Genomic DNA, 21,569 nt, shown 5'->3' on the forward strand with positions numbered 1-21,569 from the left:
TGAGATTTGCTCTTTGTAAATTTCCTTGTTAATGCAAAAACAGTATTTTATGCTTGCTAAACTGTCTTGTCTGTCATATTTTTCATAGATTCAATGAAAAAATTGGGAACAAACAAATAGTTTTTGTTACAGGCTGCTAGTTACAAAATGCCATTCCTTGACTTAGATACATTTTTGAATAATTCATAGGTCAGTGATAACACATTCCTCTGAAAATGGTCTGGTTCAAGGACTAGACTGATAATGACGGAATAAATAGCCAATGTCCAAAGAAGGACCTTCAGAAAGTTTGGAGAACGATTGCTCAGACCAAGACTGTGTGTTATTATCAGTATTGGAAAATACAAACCAATAGTTAATAATATTGAATGCAATGGCAGGATATGTTTTGTGTTCCTGAAAACCTTCAGTGTTTTCAGTATACAATAACAAGCTATCTGCCTAATCTTCCAGCTCAACACATTCTTCCTGCCACAGTTTTCATTAATCTATGCCGGCTGCATATAGGGATAATCGGTGTGAACAAATTAACGCAGCGCTACAGGTTAAAATGTTATTTAAATCAAATGTTTTATTTACTTCCTGCAGCAAGCTTCTCATTTCCCTAACTCTCTCTAATTAGTAGCACTGCTTGATTACATTTCTTTATTGATTAAAAAAAAAAATCATTTAGTGTTTACATAAAGTGGATTGACCTACAGCTATGAACTTCAGGGAATGAGTTGAATATTAATGTATTATCAAAATGTATCCTGCAGCATTGCTGCAGACAGATAGAGTTTAACTGAGATTTACAGTTGACTTTCAGAAATGCAGTTTCCTACATTCCAGTTTCTTGGAAAACAAGAATTTGTAAAAAATAATAAGTAAATAAAATTTGTACCTACAGCATAATGAGTATGCCTGATTGTTCATCCTCTTTGTAAGGATCAAACTTTTCATACATGAACCTATTGACTTCCTACAGATTGGTAATTGATTAATAACTGCTCATTTTAGGGAAAAATCAGCCTTAAATAGGAAAAACCGGAGGTCCAGACTTCTGGGAATCCCTGGATAGATTATTAGCACAGTCATACAGCAAGGAGTAGAGTGTGTTGTCACTCACTTCTCTCGTGACTGTCAGGCTTCATGCCAACATGGCAGACAGAGCGCAGGGACTTTAACACTTCCAGTGTATCCTGTATCTTTCTGATGCTACAGCAGCTGTGAAGTGAGCCGTGATACAGCCGCTAATTAAACGTGATGTTTTAATCAGCCTAACAAGCTGCAGTCAGTCATTCCAACAGGTTCCTAATGAACCAACAAGTGTTTGTAGAGAAAGGAAATCTCATACTGTGTGAGAACAGCCTCTGAGTCCTTTGAGTGGCGGAAGGGAGTGGCGTGACTTTCTGGAAAATTTGCTGAATTTTCTGAAAAATAAGATTGGCAAAGATTATGCTGTTAAAAAAAAGGAAGAGGAGAACATTTTCTACCTTGTGGTCTTGCACTTTAGAGCCCTGTGCCTAAACCGTTCCTAAAATCTAGCCTTCGAGTTGATTCGCTACAGCAGCACATTTAGACCTGTAACACCAAAACTATTACATTTGATACATGCATTTTTTTAGTCGTCTACATCATCAGTGATTTAACCTCCTAGGACCTGGTGTCCACTTAAGGGAACATCATGTTTTGAGTTGTCGAGACTACAATACAAAATTTTGTTCTTTCAAATGAGCCATATTGCTCAAAGGAGGACAATTGTTGTTTCTCATTTTGTTTTTGTACTCAGGTAAAATGCTGCTGTGTTCAGACACCAAATAAAGAGTTTTGGTCATTACTCAGTTGTGACTTCATAATGTTCTATCGAACACTATAAGGCCAAATAGCAAAGTGAAATTAAAAATGCATGCCATGAAAGAGTTCAGGTCTTAGGAGGTTAAGAAAACTTTTTCTTTTACTATTTAAAAAAAAATCATTCTTTGTTTTTTGCCTTAAAACAACAACAAGCAGCTCTTTAGGCCAACTGAGATACAATACAATAAATCAAAAGGCTTTTTGAAAAAAAGGTTTTGCATTTAGGCTGAGAACGCACTACACCCTAAAAATATGTTACCCATAAAAACTATCACTATCATTTTGTTAGTCCACAAAAGGTTGATTCTGTTTATCTTTCTCCAACCTTATAAACAGTACATTTGCACAACGACTGAAACTAGCCCACTGTAGGAACAATGGGCTGTGAGGTCAGTCTCTTGATCATTAATATTCAAATTTTCATGACCACTGATCAAATGTTTTGTGCAAATGTACTAAAAACGTGTGAATTCACAATGTCCTTGTAGTTTGACCTTCTAACTTCCAAATGTTAAAGATTTCATCATTCCTAGTGCCAAAATTCCCTGAAGAAGTATCAAACACATGGTCAACATAATGCCGACCACAGTTGGCGGCGGCTCGGAGCCAAAGTAAACCACGAGAGTCTGACTGTTGGTCGGTAAGTGTCTCTAGGATTACACAGGCCAGCGGGACAATCACCAACATGATTCAACATAATTACTGCAGATGTCACAGAGAATGTCCTTCGCTTTAGGAAAGACTATTTAAATAAATCCCATTATCAATATGCTGAGGCATTTTTTTAAACATCAAAGAGAAAAAAAAAGATGAAGGTGGAAAAGAGAGTAAAGAAAACGAGTGAATGAAAATGAGGAGACAGATAGACGAGGCGAGGCAGTGAAGATGTAAAACAGCGACTAACAGAGATGAGAAACAAAGAAAGAAGGGTAGATGAGGGTGAGGAGATATGATAATAGATTCACTACAGAGCCAAGCCAATTTCCATTCTTAACCTCATCTGGACCAGCTGATGATTAAGAACACAGCTGGGGTCACCTTCCTGCAGCCCTCCTTTTCCTCCGTCCAAAATTAGAGACACTTATGGATTCATGACATGCACAGAGTGGATAGTGTCGTTCTAAATTTTATACCAATATGAAAAACAGGACACTGAGAGTTAATAAGTTCAACTTTCCAAGATAGGATATGTATGAGAGTGTTTTAAGGACGCTGAAATATCTATTTCTGATTAGAGATCAAAGACACATAGTTAGGATCAGGAGATAGAAGTTATATTTAGGGAGTGTTGAAGTTCACTTGCATACATATTAGTGGGGGTCATTCCAGTCAATAATTTGACACTTTTAAAGAGGACTGGATCAAAAGGCTTTTAGAAACAAGTCTGGCTGTTCAGCAGCCACCCTCGCGACTCTGAGCAGAAACTTTAGGGGTTTTAAGACCAAGCTCCAGTCTAAACGAATGGGGACAGCAATGTAACTTTACCTTCAGTGGTCACTGGGACATTAAACTGGTCATGAAGAATCCTCACTGATCATCATCTGTTACAAAAAAATGCTTAAAGGTTTTACAACCTGGGCTCAAAAAGAAGATTTAAGACGTTTTTTCCACCTCCACAGATTAACTTCAATTCAACTTTATTTATATAGCAACAAATCACAACAACAGTCTCCTCAATGCATTTTATATTATTAGGTGAACAGTAATAAAGCCAAAACCCAATTAGATGGCCCCATTATGAGTAAACATTTGGCAACGGTGGGGAGAAAAACTCCCTTTTAAGAGGAAGAAACCTCCACTTACTGATGTTATGAGTGCCAAAAATATCCGTTTCTGTGACTCACACTCCGGAGGATGTGACAAATGCCACATCACATTACGGATACAGATAATTAGTAAGAGTACGTATGTGCGTGTTTATTACGGTAACGAGTAGATATGTGCACCGGCTTACATTTGAATCTGAACCGAACAGACAACCGACTCTTGGGCTATCCATGTGTCATGTCTCCGCCTTATCATATTCTGCATTTAGTTCTTGTAATTTACAGGGCATTTAAATGCATGGTACATGACCCTTCATTAAAACAATAGCCAGTAATACCAAATAATTGCCTCTTTGTATTGAAATTTGTCCTGAATTCAGAGTTTCTGCAGGTGTTGCTGCCACTCTTTGTCTCAGTGATTACAAAAACCCACTTTTTCAAGTTCTCTCTGTCGTCGCTTCAAACAATCATATTTCTGCCGCTTTGAAACTTTTATGTGCGAGATTTCTGAAAATGTGTCGCTGAAGTTGCGGCATCGCTCACAGACCCCGTTGGATCGGTGTAACAGCAGGATTTTGTTTTCCAACATTCGAAGCTTAATCTGGCATTCAGTGAGATCTCTCACAAAGCACTGATCGCCTGCTACAACTAACAGATCCGTCCCTTCTTTCATGCACATCTCCGCCGACATGCTTTCTTTTTTCCCCCCTCTGGGCTCATTTATCCTATTGGAGTGTAGCTTAGTGTAATTGACTCCAAGTGCAAAGTAGAGCTGAAATTGTTCACAGTAGAGCTACAGTTTCCAGTATTACTGCAGGCAGGCGAAAGCCCAGAAGTTAATTTCCTTTTTCTTTATTTTTCCTTTTTTTGGTCATTTCATCTCCTTTACAGTGTGTTTGGCTCCCTGATGTGGGTGCTTCCTGGCTCTCTGCAGCTTTTGAGGAATGTTTTATAATGGTTGCTCTATAATGTTTCATCTTATAACAGCTTAAGCTATGGCCTAGTGCCAGTCTCAGTCTATCCTTCGCAGTAATAATAACTATCATTGTAAAGCTATTAGGGGGCATTGGTGTTATCTTCAATTTTGTACTTAGGAGCACTAAAATAATCTTTCAAACATGTAACTGAAAAGTAAAAACTAATTGGAAAAAATAGCAGCATAATCGAACTGGTTCCTGTTCTTACTCACTTTAATATCACACGCGCTTACACAGAGGTAAACTCTTGGGCTGTGTCCTGATCCATGCTGAAGATATTCCACTTACGTGTTTATCATTTAACGTGAGGGCAAAAGTGGTGTTTGAATGAATGAGTGTAACCTATTAGATTCCTACTGCAAATATGGTGACTGTAGCGCAGATAATCGTGTATCACATGGACACAAACTGGCTCCTGTTGTTATTTTTCTACAGCTGAAGGGCAAATCTAATGGAAATCAAACAGGATTTCCTTTAGAAAACACCACATTACATCCTCTCCTTCAGCATCCAATTTCCTCGCTGTGGCTGTGTGGGCTAACAGGTTAATAGGTTCAGTGGTAACCCTGTGGTAAATTGGATGCTCTGCAGTGGTTAAGGGAGTAATCAAAGTGGCTGATTGTGGACCATTCACCTGTCCTGAACCCAGAGGTCGCATCATCAAACCGGCCGGTCTCACTGCTGCTGTTGCTGTCGGCCAGGCTACCAGATGGCTAATTGAATGGGCCGAGGCTTTCAGAAGGCAGATAGCAGGGGTTGGAAAAAACAACACCCAAACAAACAAACCAAAAAAGAGAAGCGGAGGGACAAAGGATAGCCAAAGGGAGGAATGAAGGACTAATGAAGGAATAAAGAGTGCAGGTTTTTACAGGAAGTCAGCAGCAATATTAAGAAGGATCTCATAGCTAAGCAATTGAAGCTTAATAACAGGCTGTAAATAAAAGATGGACGTAGAATTCTGGTCAGTGAAAATTAAGCCAATGACAAAGAGCAACTTTGAACATATCGAGCCCTTTAGCATCCTGATGAGATGCCAGACTTCAGTCAATGCGTCAGTGTGCTTTTTCTAATGGCCAGCAGAGGGCGACTTCCCTGGATGTAGTGAATAGCATGGGAAGAAATCCCACTTCAGAGCTATTTCCTTAGTCAAGTTAGATTAAACAGAAATAGAAGCAGATGTGAGGCCGCTGTGATGTGAGGGATTCAGATGTTTTGGCTGATGTCCAAACATGACTTGATGCTGTGAGAGCAAATAACGTTAAAGATTGCACCACACACAGTGTTGGGGAGTAACGGAATACATGTACCGCCGTTACGTATTTAGAATACAAAATATGAGTAACTGCATTCCGTTACAGTTACCGTTTAAAAAGGTGGTATTCAGAATACAGTTACTTTGTTGAAATAAATGGAATACACTGGGGTACTTTCCTGTTTCATTTTGTCGCGGGTCAGGACTGTTTGGGTTTTGTTTGACAGCTACATTCTTCTGTTCCAGGCGGCAGCGTTACGGTTGCCATGGTTACAGGACGACGCTCTCTCTCTCTGCGACTGTGTGTTTCCTGGGTGAGAGAGCGCCTTTTCGTTGTTGTTGTTGTTGTTGTGCTAAGCTAACAGGCAGAATGCTACAAGCATAGCTCTAAAGAATGTAGCATCATGTTCAGTGTAGTCCGTGCTGCTGGGAGAATGCACTGCCATACACGTTATGTGTCTGTGAGCGCTAGGAGGGAGAAAAAGGGGAGTGGAAAGGTACGAGCAGTCATCGAGCAAAAACGGGAGCTGGAAGCATGTAAATATAATAATAACCACTGCAGCCAAGAAGAGTGCCTGACGAGCCCAGTTGTAAGTAAGCTATTAAGACTCGACTGTACACTGTGTTCGTGTTTTCCTCCGAAAACAACAAGTTCCGTTGGAGCAGCCTTTCAACGCCTCTCTCTGTCTGTCGCAAGAAAAGTTGACCCACACAACAAAGTAGAGCTATTTTTCGGCTACCAGCCGACAGGGACCCCGCCGTATTATGCTGGGCTTACACTGTGCGATTTTTTCAGTCGCGCGATTCAGCTCCTGCTCAAACTGTACGATTGACTCGCAGGGGTTAGAAGTTCATAGGTCACGATGCAGGGTCTCACACTATACGGCCCGATGCTCTGATGCGACCTGAGTGCTCACACTGTGCGTCCATAAAAATGAAGGTTATAACAGAAATTCTGTCGCTCGCTCTCCCTCTCCGTCTTTCACTCACACAGACACACCACCACCATCAACTTTGCTAAATTGCTAATGAAAAACATTGGTCAGGCAGCTGTGATTGAGCAGCAGTGTCGATCCAACTATTTTCACGGTTGTTGTGGTCGTGATAATTTTGTGAGGCCACATCGAAAGGGCTCGGATGGTTCTACAGGTTGTGCCTCCATCGCTTGTGTCCAGATCACACGCTGCACTGCCGTGCTACGCCGTCTTTTTCGCTGACATTTGTGTTTGCGCGTGCGCAGTGTGGCAAACTGCGGTGACACCCTCACGACCAAGCGATTGATGATCGGGAGCTGGTCGTGAGGTGTCAATCGCTTCTCGTTACCCCACGTATACTACACGATGCACGACGCACGATGAAGGCCAAAATCGGGCCGATCGCCAAAACGATCGCACGACTCAAAAATCGGCTCAAAATGGGCCAAAAATCGCACAGTGTGAGCCCAGCATTAGTCAGAGGTCCCTTTACTACAGTTCGGAGTCGCGGACCTTCAGTAATAGTAATAAATCACACAGCAATAGTACATTCACGTTGTTGTAAAAAGCATGATAATATTGTAGCGGGTCAGGGCTGTTCGGGGTTCTGCTTGTACAGTTATGTTTTGTGTATGTTGCCATGGTGACGGGTGACGCCCTCTCGCTGCGACGGTGTGTCCTTCCGGGGTCAGAGGGCGCCCTATGTGTGTTGTGGTTGCCGCGCTGAGCAGTTAGCTAGTGGCAGTGTGTTCTTCTGCAAATGTAATAAACGGCTGTGCTCCCTGGCTAGCTCACGGGAAGCAAGACCAAACGATACCTCCGTCTCCTCCTTGTCTGAACTCGCCACAATATATTAAGTAATCCAAAGTATTCAGAATACGTTACTGTCATTGAGTAACGTAACGGAATAGGTTACAGAATACATTTTGGGGCATGTATTCTGTATTCTGTAATGGAATACATTTTAAAAGTAACCTTCCCAACACTGACCACACACTAGCTTAAACTAGCTTATTGCTACAGAAAGTTGTTACATTTGTAGCATTTGCACAGACTTTTACAGTATCTGCACCCAGCTGTTCCAGCTGTACTGCCAGCTGTAACTGCTGCAGAGCTGACATAACTAGAAAAATGACAAAATGAATGTTAGTTTGCCTGTTCTGTTCACACTGGTGATTAAAACAGGGGCTGATCTAGAATCATAAATTCATAAATTCAGTTTTACAGTCCAAGTTTTTTCATAGATGTGTGGTGATGTTTTAGATACATCTACCATTTTGAACCGATAGAAAACTTAAGCTTCCTTGTGAGATACATGACCCGTGTCAAAATGAGTTAAATCTGCACTTCTTCTAATGGCCAGCAGAGGGTGACTCCTCTGGATATATAGAAATCTATGGGAAATTACTCTACTTTACAGTTGCTATACGATAAAGGTAAATATTTTTTCTGAGGAGTTCATGTCCTACACCTCTAGTTTCAAGTCTTATTGAAACTGTCTTTATATTTGTTTGGTAAATTATGATCTCATGTGAAATAGATAATGAACACAGTATGCTTTAGAGAAATGGACAAATTCTGTGAGTGCAGTGTCTTCACGCTCTTGTTCTTCACATCAAGTTTAAAAAACAAACAAACTGGATGTCCATGACCAAAATTCTCAGCTTGAGGCTTCAGAATAGGATTTCACGAACACACGGGTGACATCACAGTGGCTACATCCATGCTTTATATACAGTCCAGCAAAAAAATGGCAACTAGCACCTCTGAAGCGTATTAATTAATAGATTAATGAAAGAAACAAACTGGAAAAGGGGACATCTCAGAGTATTAAGGTGACTAATTGTGCTAAACTCACATGCTTCTGGTTTGTCCAAGCATTCTCCCATAAGGCAAAGTGGAATTCTAGGAATAAGCACTGAGAGGTTATTAAATAGGGGAAAACTAAAAGAAAACGTGTAGCCAGTAAGATGAGCATAGAGATGAAGAGATAGAGGGTTTAGCCAAGTAAAGCGTGAGAGACAGCGAAACAGGAAAACTTTTAAATATTATGTACAGAAGAAATGAGGCAGGCCAGAGGGCCACTCAGTCAACATGACCTCTGTCAACCTTTTGCAACACGCTAGCAAAACCCTGTTTGAACAACCACTGCTTTCCTAGCACCAAACATGACCCCGGGACTGTGGCTCTGAATATTTATAGAGACGACAGGCAGAGGAAGAAGCTCCGCTGCACATTATCCCAGTAAGAAATTCATCCTGCTATTGTCTCTCATTGCAAATGCTTTACAAAGCATTTTTGACCTAATAAAAAATAATACTGTACTATATGCATTTTTTTTTTGCTCAGCAAGAGATCTATTTCAGCCCACACTGTGGCCAGTTACCCTTGCTCTGATTATCATAGTGGCACTGAGCTTTTAACCTTGAATGTCCAGTGGTATCTGCAGTAAAAGGTAATGTAAAAAGTTAATGACTTTGGCTTGAAGGACAAAAAGTTTGGAAGTGATTTGAACGGAGTGATATAGCATATGCGCTGTCAGATGCTTCGTAATATTTTATTTCTGACGTTTGATGGGTGATTGCGGAATGTGTTAATCACTCGCAAAAATAAAACCATCAATAATGGCTGTTCCTTGCATCCCAATTTTCCTGTCACTTGATGTGATTGTGTTGTGATTGACTTTCTGGCTCACGCAGGCAAACAGCTATTGAGAGTGGCAGGCGAGAGGCGAGACAGGTGTTCGCAACCAAGCGACTAGTCAAATATTCAGGCATTTTTGGGAGTCAAGCAGTCAAGCTGTCAGACAGACAGGTCACAGACATCTGCCTTCAGGCAGAAATTCAATTTTTTGCACAGAGAGACGAACATTTAGGAAATTCCACATTGATGCAGTCAGACTAGACACAATCAGGTGCTCGGACAGGTGGTCAGCCAATTCACCAGTTAGGTGGGCAGTGCGGATATCTGTGCCAGTCAGAGAGACATACAGGCGCTCTAATCAGAGAGTACCACCCGCATTCAGTCAGCCCTGTTACATTCCTACAGACTCAGAAAGCACGGCAGAATAGACACTCTTCACTGACCGGAAACAGCAGACGCCCACAAAGAAAGAATGGATCATTTAACAACAGGTTCGTCTTCCTGTAGTGGACGGAGGTAGGCTCACTAATTTGACTGCTGTGAAAGATGGAGAAAAGAGCGACTGCGAGGCTTGTCTCGGTTAGGGAAAAGAATCGGCTGTTGAAAATCTCGAGTGCACTTTGAGGTGCATTTTGCAGTTTGGGTGATCACAATGCAAAACAGAAGCAGGGCAGTTTGGTTAAATTGACTGGAATGATGCAGTTTCAGCCTCATTAGCCAATCGTTGCCCATTAATTCTTTTAGAATCTGTGTTGTGGTTTCTGGTGTGGACATTATCTGTGACCTTACTGTCAACAACATTAATGATCAGGCTTTCATAAAAAATATATTAGGCTTCCTCAGTGAAGCAAGATTAGAAGGAAACGGAAGCAGCAGATCTAAGGCTACTAGCACATAGGGGATTCAAACACCCCAAAACTAGTTCTTTAGTAAAAAGTTGTTACATTTGCAAAATTTGCACAGATGTTTTACAGTTTTTTCACCCAGCTGTGCCAGCTGTACTGCCAGCTGTGATTGCACCAGAGCTGAGTTAACTAGAAACATGACAAAATGAATGTTAGTTCGTCTGTCCTGTTTAGACTGGTGAGTAAAACTGCAATATTACAAAAATTACAACTTAAATTTTATTTTACAGGAAAGAAGAAATAAATATTGTAAGTAATGTTAAGTAATTCTCTAACTTTTAGATGATTTAGTGGAAACACAAGCAAACTTGCTCCCATTTTGTATAAAAATACGCTGTACTTTTAGGGGTGTAGTCGCTTATCTGCACCTCATCATTTCAGATCAAATGTGCAGAAATTTTATTTAATTCTAGAGGAATTCAACCCTAAATCATGTGGCATTTCAAATGCCAGCAGACAGAATGGCCCCAGTTCCGACAATGAAAAGAAAACATTTTTGTCAGTCTCAGAAAATGTGCTTTGCTGTTTCACTGCTCCTCTTCCAGCGATTGTGTATGAGGGAAAAATGCATTTCAGGCCAGTGTGCATCATGTGATAAATGCTGAAGCAAAGCTGTGTTTTTGATTGCATAATTTTGCTTTGAGACCTAATAAATACTGTAGACTCTGAACCACATGTGTGTCATGCTTGCATTTACAAAAAGGTGGCCAGTTAAATTCTCTCTTTTGCTAGCTTGCAAAGTTGCAGTGCTACCTATCTACCTAGTATAACTACTGATGGTGCAATCAGTTTTTCTAATTTATAGTTAATTAATTTGTGCAGAAATTCTCAGTAAATTAGCGCAACTCACTTATCATCCCTGGTATAGCTGTCCTCTAGATTCTGCTTCATTCTCTGCCATTTGGACCTACTTTTAAATAAATAAATAGAAACACTATCCTTTAAATTCTCCTCACATACCTCTTTCTGTCAGGTTGTTTGTTAAGGTATTTTGCCTGCTCAGAGCTGCTAAATGATTAAGAGAGATTTATTCCAACTCCTGCTCAGGTCAAAAGCCTTGTTTTGCTTCCGGGTGCAGCTTAATAATGCTCATAATGAGGGCTGGCGGAGAATTAATATAAATTAAAATAGACCACAGAGTGCATGCAAACTTGTCTTCATTAATAGGTAAGTGACAATATAATTTTTGTGGGGTACTATTGCCAAGAGGCTCATACAATGAGCTCTGTAGAGGCTGACATCCTATGAGTTATTTCATTGTTTTTGGCTTAATTAGCTTTTGATAAAGCTTTATGAGGGGGTGTGTAGACGAAGGCAGGGAAGAAGAAGGGTCATATAAAACTGCTTTATCAGGGTGTTAGCCTCCGGGCTCTGTTTTCTTATTGTGGGGTCTGGGCTCTTCACATTGTGTATCAGGTTATATTAATTTGGCGAGTGGTATCTCTTGGAAACAAGGGAGGCCTGTCTTTGATGTGCTCTCCTCTGCGGTTTCTCCAGAAGCATTTTTCATGTAGGCGCTCCACTCTGTATTGATCAGGCTTCATAAATAGTGAAAGAGTATAGGGGTGATGGAGAGGTCTGAAAGCTCCCCTAAATAGGTTAATGCTGGAGAGCGAGAACCAGCAGGGAGGAGAGAAGCAATGAGAGTCTCATCTCAGAGTGGCTCGGTTAAGGCACTGCTGAGACCATGAATAATCCCTTTATGAAATTAACTAAACGTGCAGGGAGCTCCTGATCTACCTTTGTCTCACCCCAGTGCAGACATGTACGATGTGAACACTGCTACTAAGTCAACTAAGAATTAAAGCCTCAATTTGACTCCTAATTGGATTTTAAATTTTTTTTTCACCAGTGCAAAAAAGATAGTTGATATTAAAGTTTAATGTGCATGCAATCATAATCTGTATATGAAAGATGGCGGTAGCTTTTTTAAATCTATTGATTTGTTGGCTTAGGTATTGAAACTCCAAATTTAGCAGCTATAATAGAGGCCTAAGTCATCAGCTAATGCAAGCTAGCTTGGTTAGCAGGCTGGGTCAAAAGGCTGTACTCGTGCATTGACAGTGATAGCTACTAATTACTGCTCCACTTGTTTTTAAACTATAATAATTTCACTCATCATCGTGAACAAGTGTTTGCCCACTTTTCATGAAGGCATCCAAACCTACCTGACTCTGTTTGTCCTCTAAACCTAATGACTGGTTTTGCAACCCTGGCAGCAAAACCTGCAATCAAGCTTTTGCAGCAACAGGCAATGAGTCTTTCACATCACTGTGGAGGAATTTTGGCCCGCTTTTTGGTTTTTCTGTCTGTTTAAGGTCAGGTCAAAGCATCTCCAGACTTTAACTCTAAAATGTTTACTTTGTTTATTTTTTAAGCCATTCAGAGATAGACTTGCTGGTGTGTTTCAGATCATTGTACTGTCTAAAATGGCCTTAAGCTTCAGAAACTAATATATTGGATATTGGAAAGGAAGCGGCCATCTACCGCCATGTTTAACCAGCGGTAGATGTTCTTTGAATACAATGCTGTGTTAGTTTTACATCAAAGGTAACAAACCTCTTTAAGAGTTCAGCTTTTGCTTCGTCAACACAGAATATTTTACAAGTCTTGGAGATCATCAAGATGTGTTTTGGAAAACTTGAGATGAGCCTCTGTGTTCCTTTTGGTCAGCAGTGGTTTTCGCCTTGGATCTTTCCCACGGATGCCGTTTCTGCCCAGTCTTTTTCTTAGAGAAGTGAGTCCTGCAGTTCTTTAGATGTTGTTCTGGGTTGTTTGTGACCTCCTGCATGAGTCCTCAATAAGGCTACGTTCACACTGCAGGTGAAGGCACGTCAAATCCGATTTTTTTGACCCTATGCGACCCATATCCGATCATGCTACGACAGTGTGAACGGTACAAATCCGATATTTTCAAATCCGATCTGGGTCACATTCGTATGTGGTACTGAATCCGATACATGTCCGATGTTTTAGAAAGCGACTGCTGTTTGAACGGTCAAGTCGCATTAAATCCGTCTTTTACGTCACTGACACAAGACAGACGCCAATTATCAGCTCCGGAGAAGCGCCCGATAAGACATCGCGAACGCTTCCTGGCCATCCAGTGTAGATGTCAGTGAAACTGTTGGGAAGACAACGTTGGAGAAACGTGAACATTTTATTTGTACTGTATAATCTGCAGATTCTGACAGAAATCTGCAGCTATCCTTTGAAGCACCACTCCTCTCTAAAACAGCAATAAGGATAATTATTAGGTTATCTACATTATTATGTAAATAACAAAATAACTTAAAGCAAAAATTGGGAAACGTAAAGTCATCAGTCAAACAATACTGTTTGCTCTGGATCTAAACAGAGCGCGTTGTGTCAAGTCTTCTTTTGCGCATGCGGGCCGCTTTGTGGGTTCACACTAGAGCGCGTTTGCTGACTCATTTTATTTGTAGTGTGAACAAGCAGACAAAAAAAATCGGATTTGATCAAAAAATTGGAATTGAGCATCAAGACCTGCAGTGTGAATAAGTTTTTGGAGTTATTTTGGTAGGCCAGCCACTCCTGGGAACGTTCACCACTGTTCCAAGTTTTCTCCGTTTGTAGTTCACTTGGGACTCCAAAACCACTTTTGGGACACCAAATGGTTTTGTAACCCTCAGTGATTTCATTTGTCAGGTGTTGAGTTTCTTCAGCAGCAATCAGGCATGGGTGTGGCTACAGAAATTTAGCTGAGTTTTGCAGAAAAAAAAGATTATTTTTGTCTAATATTAAAATTTGTTTGTTATTCCAAAACATTTAACTGTTACAAATATGAACTACAAAAAATCAGGAATGAGGCAAATACTTTTTTCATGGCTCAGTTCATGAAAAATAAAGGGCAAAAGCTGAAATGTAATATAAGTCATATCAGAAATCAGATTTTACATATACAGTGTTATTGTCAGGATTTCTTTCAGGCTGGGCTGTCCTCGTATTGCTCGGATCTATTTTCAGTTTATTTCACAGAGCAGCAAACTGAGAGGAAAATATCAGCTATTCAGTTCAATAAAAGCTTAAATTTGTGTTTTTACTCTCTCACTGCATACCTCTTATCACCATTGTAATGTTTTTAATATGCTGTGATATGGAGTAGGTTACACCCTGGAATAGATACGTTCATTTCCGTAATTCAGATCAGTCAGATAGAGGCAGCAGTTTGGAACTGAGCCGTGAATGAAAACTCAAATCCACATACGCTAACACGCTCACTCATGCATACCTTCTGTTTCCCCCCCCTCTCTTGTTTATGCCATATCTGCTAAACTGAATATATGCTTACACTGGCGTCTTCTGATTTCACAGATACAGATGTATCCGTGCCAGTTTTTTTAGATTCAAAGTACCTCGCTCCATTTCCTGTTATCACACTAGACTGCGTGGCTGTCACTGCTACATTAGTGAGAAGAGGACAGAAAGATGAATGTCTGTATTACAGCATTTGTAACAGTGTACAGTATATTACGATGTGTGTTTGGTCTATGTGCATTTCCTCTTGGTTTGTAGTAAATCTTGTGTGTGTGTGTGTGTGTGTGTGTGTGTGTGTGTGCATGCACATGTCCTCCACCTCATCATGTGCATGGATGTAGGGTAATGGTGTAGCAGGGAGCCACAGTCATCTGTCTTTGTTCAATGCTGATGTCCTGTTATATATCAGAGGCAAAGATGAATGCAGTTAATAGACTGTGACGCAGCCATTAACTACAGCTGTAATAGAAGTGTAATGGAATCAAACAGCCATTGCTCCCCCTCAGCACAGGCAGGCACAGGTAAATGTTTAAAGACCAGTAGGTGTTGAGGCAGCCATGTCTTCCTTTCTCACGTTCTTTGTAATGTGTCTCTTTTATCCCATCCACCCCTTGCTCTTTTTCTTCTCACACACCACCATATTTAACTCCCCCCCCCCCCCCCCCCCAATGCTGTCCCACCCCTTCTCAGTCCCTCCCATCCCTCAGTGCAGCAGTTGTCCTTGAACGTCCATCAGCCTCTTCACCAACATCAAAGCCAGGAGATAAAAATGTCCAACTGTCCATTTTCCTGCTGATACTCGCTGCCAGACAGATGCACTGATGTCTGCTTTTATCCGATGCATCTTGGGAATAAATTGTGACATTGCTCCCTGCACACCCCCTCCTTTGCAACCCCATTTGTAACTCTTTGTATATTCCTGTATGGAATTACTGTATTGATTGGCGAAATTGTCGTTTATGGTGGTGCTCTTGAGTTTCAGGAGATAATGGGAGTTGTGTTATCCACCAACCTGGACAGAAAATCTTTGGGAAATGGAGAGCGATCATATCCGCACAATGATCCTATCCCTTTATGGACAGCTTAAAATTCTGCAGGACTGCGAGCGCCTCAGTATTACTCATGACTGGTGTTTGAATCCTACCTTTACGTGATTTTGACCATGGCATCTATTTCTGTATTTTTCATGCTTAGCTCAATGCAAGTTTTGAACCTAAAATATTCCATGTAAAAAAAGCCATTTCCATCAAAGCCCAATGTAACATTTTTCTTTTTTTTTTGCAGCGATATATATATATATAATATGCAGCAATGCAGAGAATGCACCACTGCTGCCAGTAGCAGTGATATATTGAGAGTTGAAACACATGATGCAACCTATGAAATATGTTGTTACCCGTGGCACAGCCCCAAGTTATCTAGTCTTTCTAGTTTACTATGTCTTGACATACATTACAGTGGAATATGCTCTTCATGACAGCAGTAATGGGAGTTCAGGTGCTGTTACTTGTCACACCAGGCTGCTCATCATCCTCTATTCACCACAAGACAGTATGACACATGAAATTAAAGGGACAAAGAGGTGTACTATACTATCTGGACAATTTACTACTTGAGACACTACCTGGTTATGTTATTGTTGCTGTGTGCATGTATGTAATTTACAGCTCGATGTCAGAGACAAATCTTTAACAGAAACTGTTGCTGATGATGAAAAGAGGGCACTGACATGGTTCCAAATTTGGAGCGAGTGTAGCTCATTGCGCTCTTAGGCATCACATTGTAACATACACTGGGGATTCCTGTAGTGTCGTGTAGTAAAGTAGATGTGAATGCAGCCAACAGGCCTCTGTTCATCATTAAGGTGGGATGTATAACCACGGTAACCAGCTTGTTCCACTTGGGAAAAATAATTCTTTATTCTTTACTTTGATGTTTGTTGCTTTAAATTGACCAACTAATGACAGAAAAGGAAGTCTTAAAATTAAAGTATATAAAAAAGGAAGCAAAAAAATCACAGAGATTTTATTTTTTTCTGAATTTATAAAATGTTTTGATGAAAGTGTACAATTTTTTTTTAAAGGAATATGATGAAAAGAGTCTGGGTTTGCCAGAGAAAGACTGATTTTAGATCAACATGTGCCTTCTACTAGTCTTTTAAGATTAGGCTTAAAACGTTCCTTTTTGCGAAAGCATATAGTTAGGGCTGGATCAGGCTACCCTGAATCCTTTCTTAGTTATGCTGCAATAGGTGTAGACTGCTGGGGGACTCCCATGATGCATTGAGTGTTTCTTTTTCACTCACCTTTCTCACTCACTATGTGTTAACACACCTCTCTGCATCAAATCATACTTGTTATTAATCTCTGGCTCTCGTCCACAGCATGTCTTTATCCTGTCTTCCTTCTCTCTCCCCAGCCGGTCGCAGCAGATGGCCCCGCCCCTCCCTGAGCCTGGTTCTGCTGGAGGCTTCTTCCTGTTAAAAGGGAGTTTTTCCTTCCCGCTGTTGCCAAAGTGCTTGCTCAGGGGGTCATATGATTGTTGGGGTTTTCTCTTTTTGTATTATTGTAGGGTCTAGCTTACAATATAAAGCGCCATGAGGTGACTGTTACTGTGATTTGGCGCCATATAAATAAAATTGAATTGAATTCTGCTCAAACAGCTCCACTTTACATAAAACTTTTGTGGTAAAGTTTGGACACATAAAAAAAAAATAGCATTTTTTGATATATGAAGCAAAAATTTTGAAGCTCTGGTAGTTATTCATACTTGTTAAGTTGCACTCTTCTTCGTTTTCCTTTGCTACTTTTCTTTGTGCATTACCGCTGCCAACATAAAACATCAGGTTGCACACATATATCCTCATATGCTTGCATAACATTAACAAAGCAGGGTACCCACTGTAAAGAAATTTATCCACTGCACAAGTAAAGGCCAAGAACTCCACATGGTACCTTTAAGGAAATAAATTGTACCTTGTTTTCTTATAGAGGTTCATAAGGGAGGACATATGTGCTTAGGTAGTTTATATAAGGAGACAGAGCATTGCAAAATTAGTCCATGGGGTGTTACTATGATGAAGTGCATCTAATTAAAAGCAGTATTTTATTGTCTGGATATTCTTCTGTTTGGCATGTGACATTCAGAAAATAAAGCACACCTCCTCCTCCTCAGCAACACCTGCAGAATTCTTCTTCTTGTTTCCTATTAAAAGTAGTTGCCATCAGACTGATGTTTCCTTCAGTTGTCTGACTATAACCTTGCGTGCCTGTGTGCATCTATCCACTGCAGCTGAAAATCAATCAGGAAGCATGTCCACTAGGCATATTGATGTTTGCTCTATATCAAGATACATATTTGTGCACTTCCTCGGCTCTATTAAGCGAACATACAGAGAATTATGTTACAATATTTTACACCTTTGATATGCCTTTGGAGACCTGCTCAGTATGCAAAAACCTCTCCCTGATAACGTACGTATGTCGTTGCTTATTCTTTTGGAAGAAATGTATTTAAAAGTTAGATTTGTGTGACTTTTGTGGTGCCACTGGCCTTGAAGGGTAGTATTGGATGTCAGTGGCTTGTGAAGCAGTTGATGAGATTTTTGCCTGGATGATGGGAAAATATTTAAAATGTCCTCAAGTGTCTACAGTGCAGCGTTTCAAACAAAGGAGAAAATCTCAACCACAACAAATCGTTGAACTTTAAAAGAGATGGAAGTGATTCAAGGTGAATAAACTCCATCCCGTCCAGCTGAGAACAGTCATGCGGGGATAGATGAATTGTGTCTGCTCGCTGATTAATCAGACTCACCTGTTTTTGGCCCCAACTGGGACTGGACAAACCAAGTAGAGAATGATTACCTGGTCTGATTAGAGCTGGTTGGTTGCAGATACCCACCATGGGACCGTGCACCTGTTTTCTTCTGCTCTATAAACCAGCGTTATGACTTTCTGCTGCTCCTTTATTTTTGCAAGTTAGCTGATATGTGCACCTCTGTCTCTCTTTAATCTGTTCTTCCTTCAAAAATCATTAAAATATTACCACTGCGTCCAAATTGTGCACTATATGAAAGCAAAGAAAGAAAAAAAACTTACCTAACTGCAAGCAAGATGAAAGCATACACTGTAAATGAATGCTAGCATCTCAGCAGGGAGAGCAACTCCACTGAGTAGTAAATCAACCTCAACTTGTCCTTCCACCTACTGCCCCCCCCATCAGTGTTACGAGTCATTGCTCTCAGGAGCACAATCTACCATTCTGGCTGCTTATGTGGCTGCCCGCTCAGGATTTAGTAGACTGGTAAATGTTGTCATCCACGGTACACAAGCACACACACTCAAGGCCTCTGTTGTTTGTCGCATCGAAAAGTCTTGTTAGTGAGAGTGATGGAGGATTACAGCGCTGGAGATTGCGAACACGCTTCCGAGCGGAGCCTGAACAAAAAAAGCACACCAGAAATTAGTCGTGCTAGAAATGCCCCTTAAAGACTGCTCTTTGCCAGTAAGCAGCAGAGCAAGTCGGCGTGGACATTTTAACGATTGTCCACATGACTTTGTAGGTGGCGCAAAAATCTTCCATGAACTGTCGGGAATTGACGTAAAATTTGAATTGCCACTTGGCTCACGAGGAACAAATGAAAATGTTGTGAGGTACAGAAATACAAATCAATACAATCACAACTAATTGATCCGTCCAGATGTTACACTTTTTCCTAAATGCCACTAACTGTCTAACTTCTATTCCTCCATCTTTTCACTGCAATAGTTTCGATTTCGAATTTTAGACTTTAGATTAGAAACAGTTAAAACATTAACATGTTAAAAAGTTCTTTTTCAGTGTTTTATTTCTGTTAATATTTTGAAAAAAAATCTGTCTCTCCAGTTAGGAATCCATTTCACTTGCTTGGGTATAAAAGACAGTAACAGCTGGTTACTGAAGAGGCAACATCAAACAAACCCTCAAAACTGGAATGTTTTTTCGGGTGGTGACTACAGACCATAACACTCTTCTTATCCCTCCTTCTGATTTTTCTTCAATATAGCTTTTTGTTAATGACCTAGTCACTGCTGAAAGCATGAGGCAGTATGTGAAGTTCATTCCGGTTCCACAGGTAGTCCTGCTTATCCCGGATGACACATCCATTACGTGCCTTCTCAAGAAGGTTTGTTGTCTCTCCCCAGCACAGTATCAAGAGTGTAGGGGAAATACCAGGAGACCAGGTGTTACATAAGGAGAGCTGTGCAGGGCTGTAGAAGGGCATCAATCCAGATGATCAAGTGTTCCTTTTATGTTTTTGAGCAGTGTATTCATTGTTGTTTCCTTTTGTTTAAGAGTTACATTGTTGTCGTTGAAGCACTTGGGAAAAGTCCAGGTTAAAAGTTGTATTTTTTTTGGTTACTCATTGATCTGTTCCCACCGAGTGAAGAATGCAAGAATTCTTTGCACTGGTCGAGTCCTTTATTTCAGCGGTCCCCAACCCCCGGGCCTCGGACCAGTACCGGTCCGTGAGTCGTTAAGGTTCAGGTGTGAAATGTATAGTTTTCAGGGTTTTTATCGGTTTTCAGCGTTATTTTGTTATCGTTTTTATCGTTTACTCGGTTTTCCTGGGTCTTTTCACGTGTGTTATGAATATTTTTTCTTTTTTTCGGTACCGGTACTAGTTTTATTTTGTTGTATTTATCCGCGACACCTTAAAGGCCGGTCCATGAAAATATTCTCGGGCATAAACCGGTCCGTGGCGCAAAAAAGGTTGGGGACCGCTGCTTTATTTGACTGGAAAACTAAAAGTGTGCAGTCTGAAGCACTGGAAAAGTTTGGGGCTACTGTAGCAGAAAAGAAAAGTGTCAACTCTACAGGAACTACTTGATGATATGTTTGAAATCCCACTGTAGAAACCCTCCTGATAAAATATAATGGTCCTGACACACACATACAAATAATAAAAGAAATGAGACATTATAAAGAGAATACAAAGCCAGCACGGACACACACACACACACACAAAGGAGCAGTGAGGCTTGGAGGCTCACCTTGCTGTGTACTCTGAGATGTAAATGTGCTGCTCACCTTGCCACTGCAAACCCTGCTGTGATCAAAGCACTTTTAGAGACATGACTGCTCTGCTCACTGTGAAAATCTGCTCCGAAGAATATCACTGCAGGTGGAGACACGGGGCATTTTAATTACATTGTTTGCGGGTGCTTGCACACACTTGCATGCAAATGAATGTGTTTTTATAAAAAAATATAAAAACATTTAAAAAGCATTCAGTATGTGAGTGACTGTGCAGGTGCACATGGGTGTGTGTGCATAAGTTACAGGGTTGAAGTGTAACTCCAGGCTGCCAATGGTATAACAAAGAGGCAGGTGAATCGCTTCAAAACATCTTCCCCCATCCCCGAGCAGCCACCATGCTCACAGCTTCTGCCACCTGCTGTTTACATTAAAAGCCTCCAGACCATTAAGCACATCATGCAGGTCCTTGTATCAGCATTTTTAACAGTGGTTCAGACCCCTCAAACGAAACCTTTAATTTTTTCCCCAACCCCTGATACATTTTGTAGTTCAACTTGGCAAATTCTTTTTAGCACAAAAGGTTCTGCAGAGTCCCGGATATTAGCGCCTTCACACATGGTTTATGACAACGACACAACAACAAGAACAATAAATGAAGCCCATGACTCAGAGAGAGAGCGCGCGAGAAAGCTCGGCTGCAAAATTCTGCGGCCGTCTTGAAGATAGTCAAACAATTTTCAAGACCAGCAACTTTCAAGTCTATAAAAATTGATCTGTTTGTCATGAGACCAGACCCATTTGGGATTCCTCAAGCATGAAATCTTTGTGAAATGGGTGTATCAATCAGAAAACACACAGAGACATAGATTGAAAGACGATTGGAAGGAAAGATAGAAATGAGAAAGAAGAAGTGAGTGGAA

Source organism: Haplochromis burtoni, unplaced genomic scaffold (genome assembly GCF_018398535.1).
Source record: "Haplochromis burtoni strain Fernald_Lab_line unplaced genomic scaffold, NCSU_Asbu1 Contig_162, whole genome shotgun sequence".
NCBI classification, from domain to species: Eukaryota; Metazoa; Chordata; class Actinopteri; order Cichliformes; family Cichlidae; genus Haplochromis; species Haplochromis burtoni.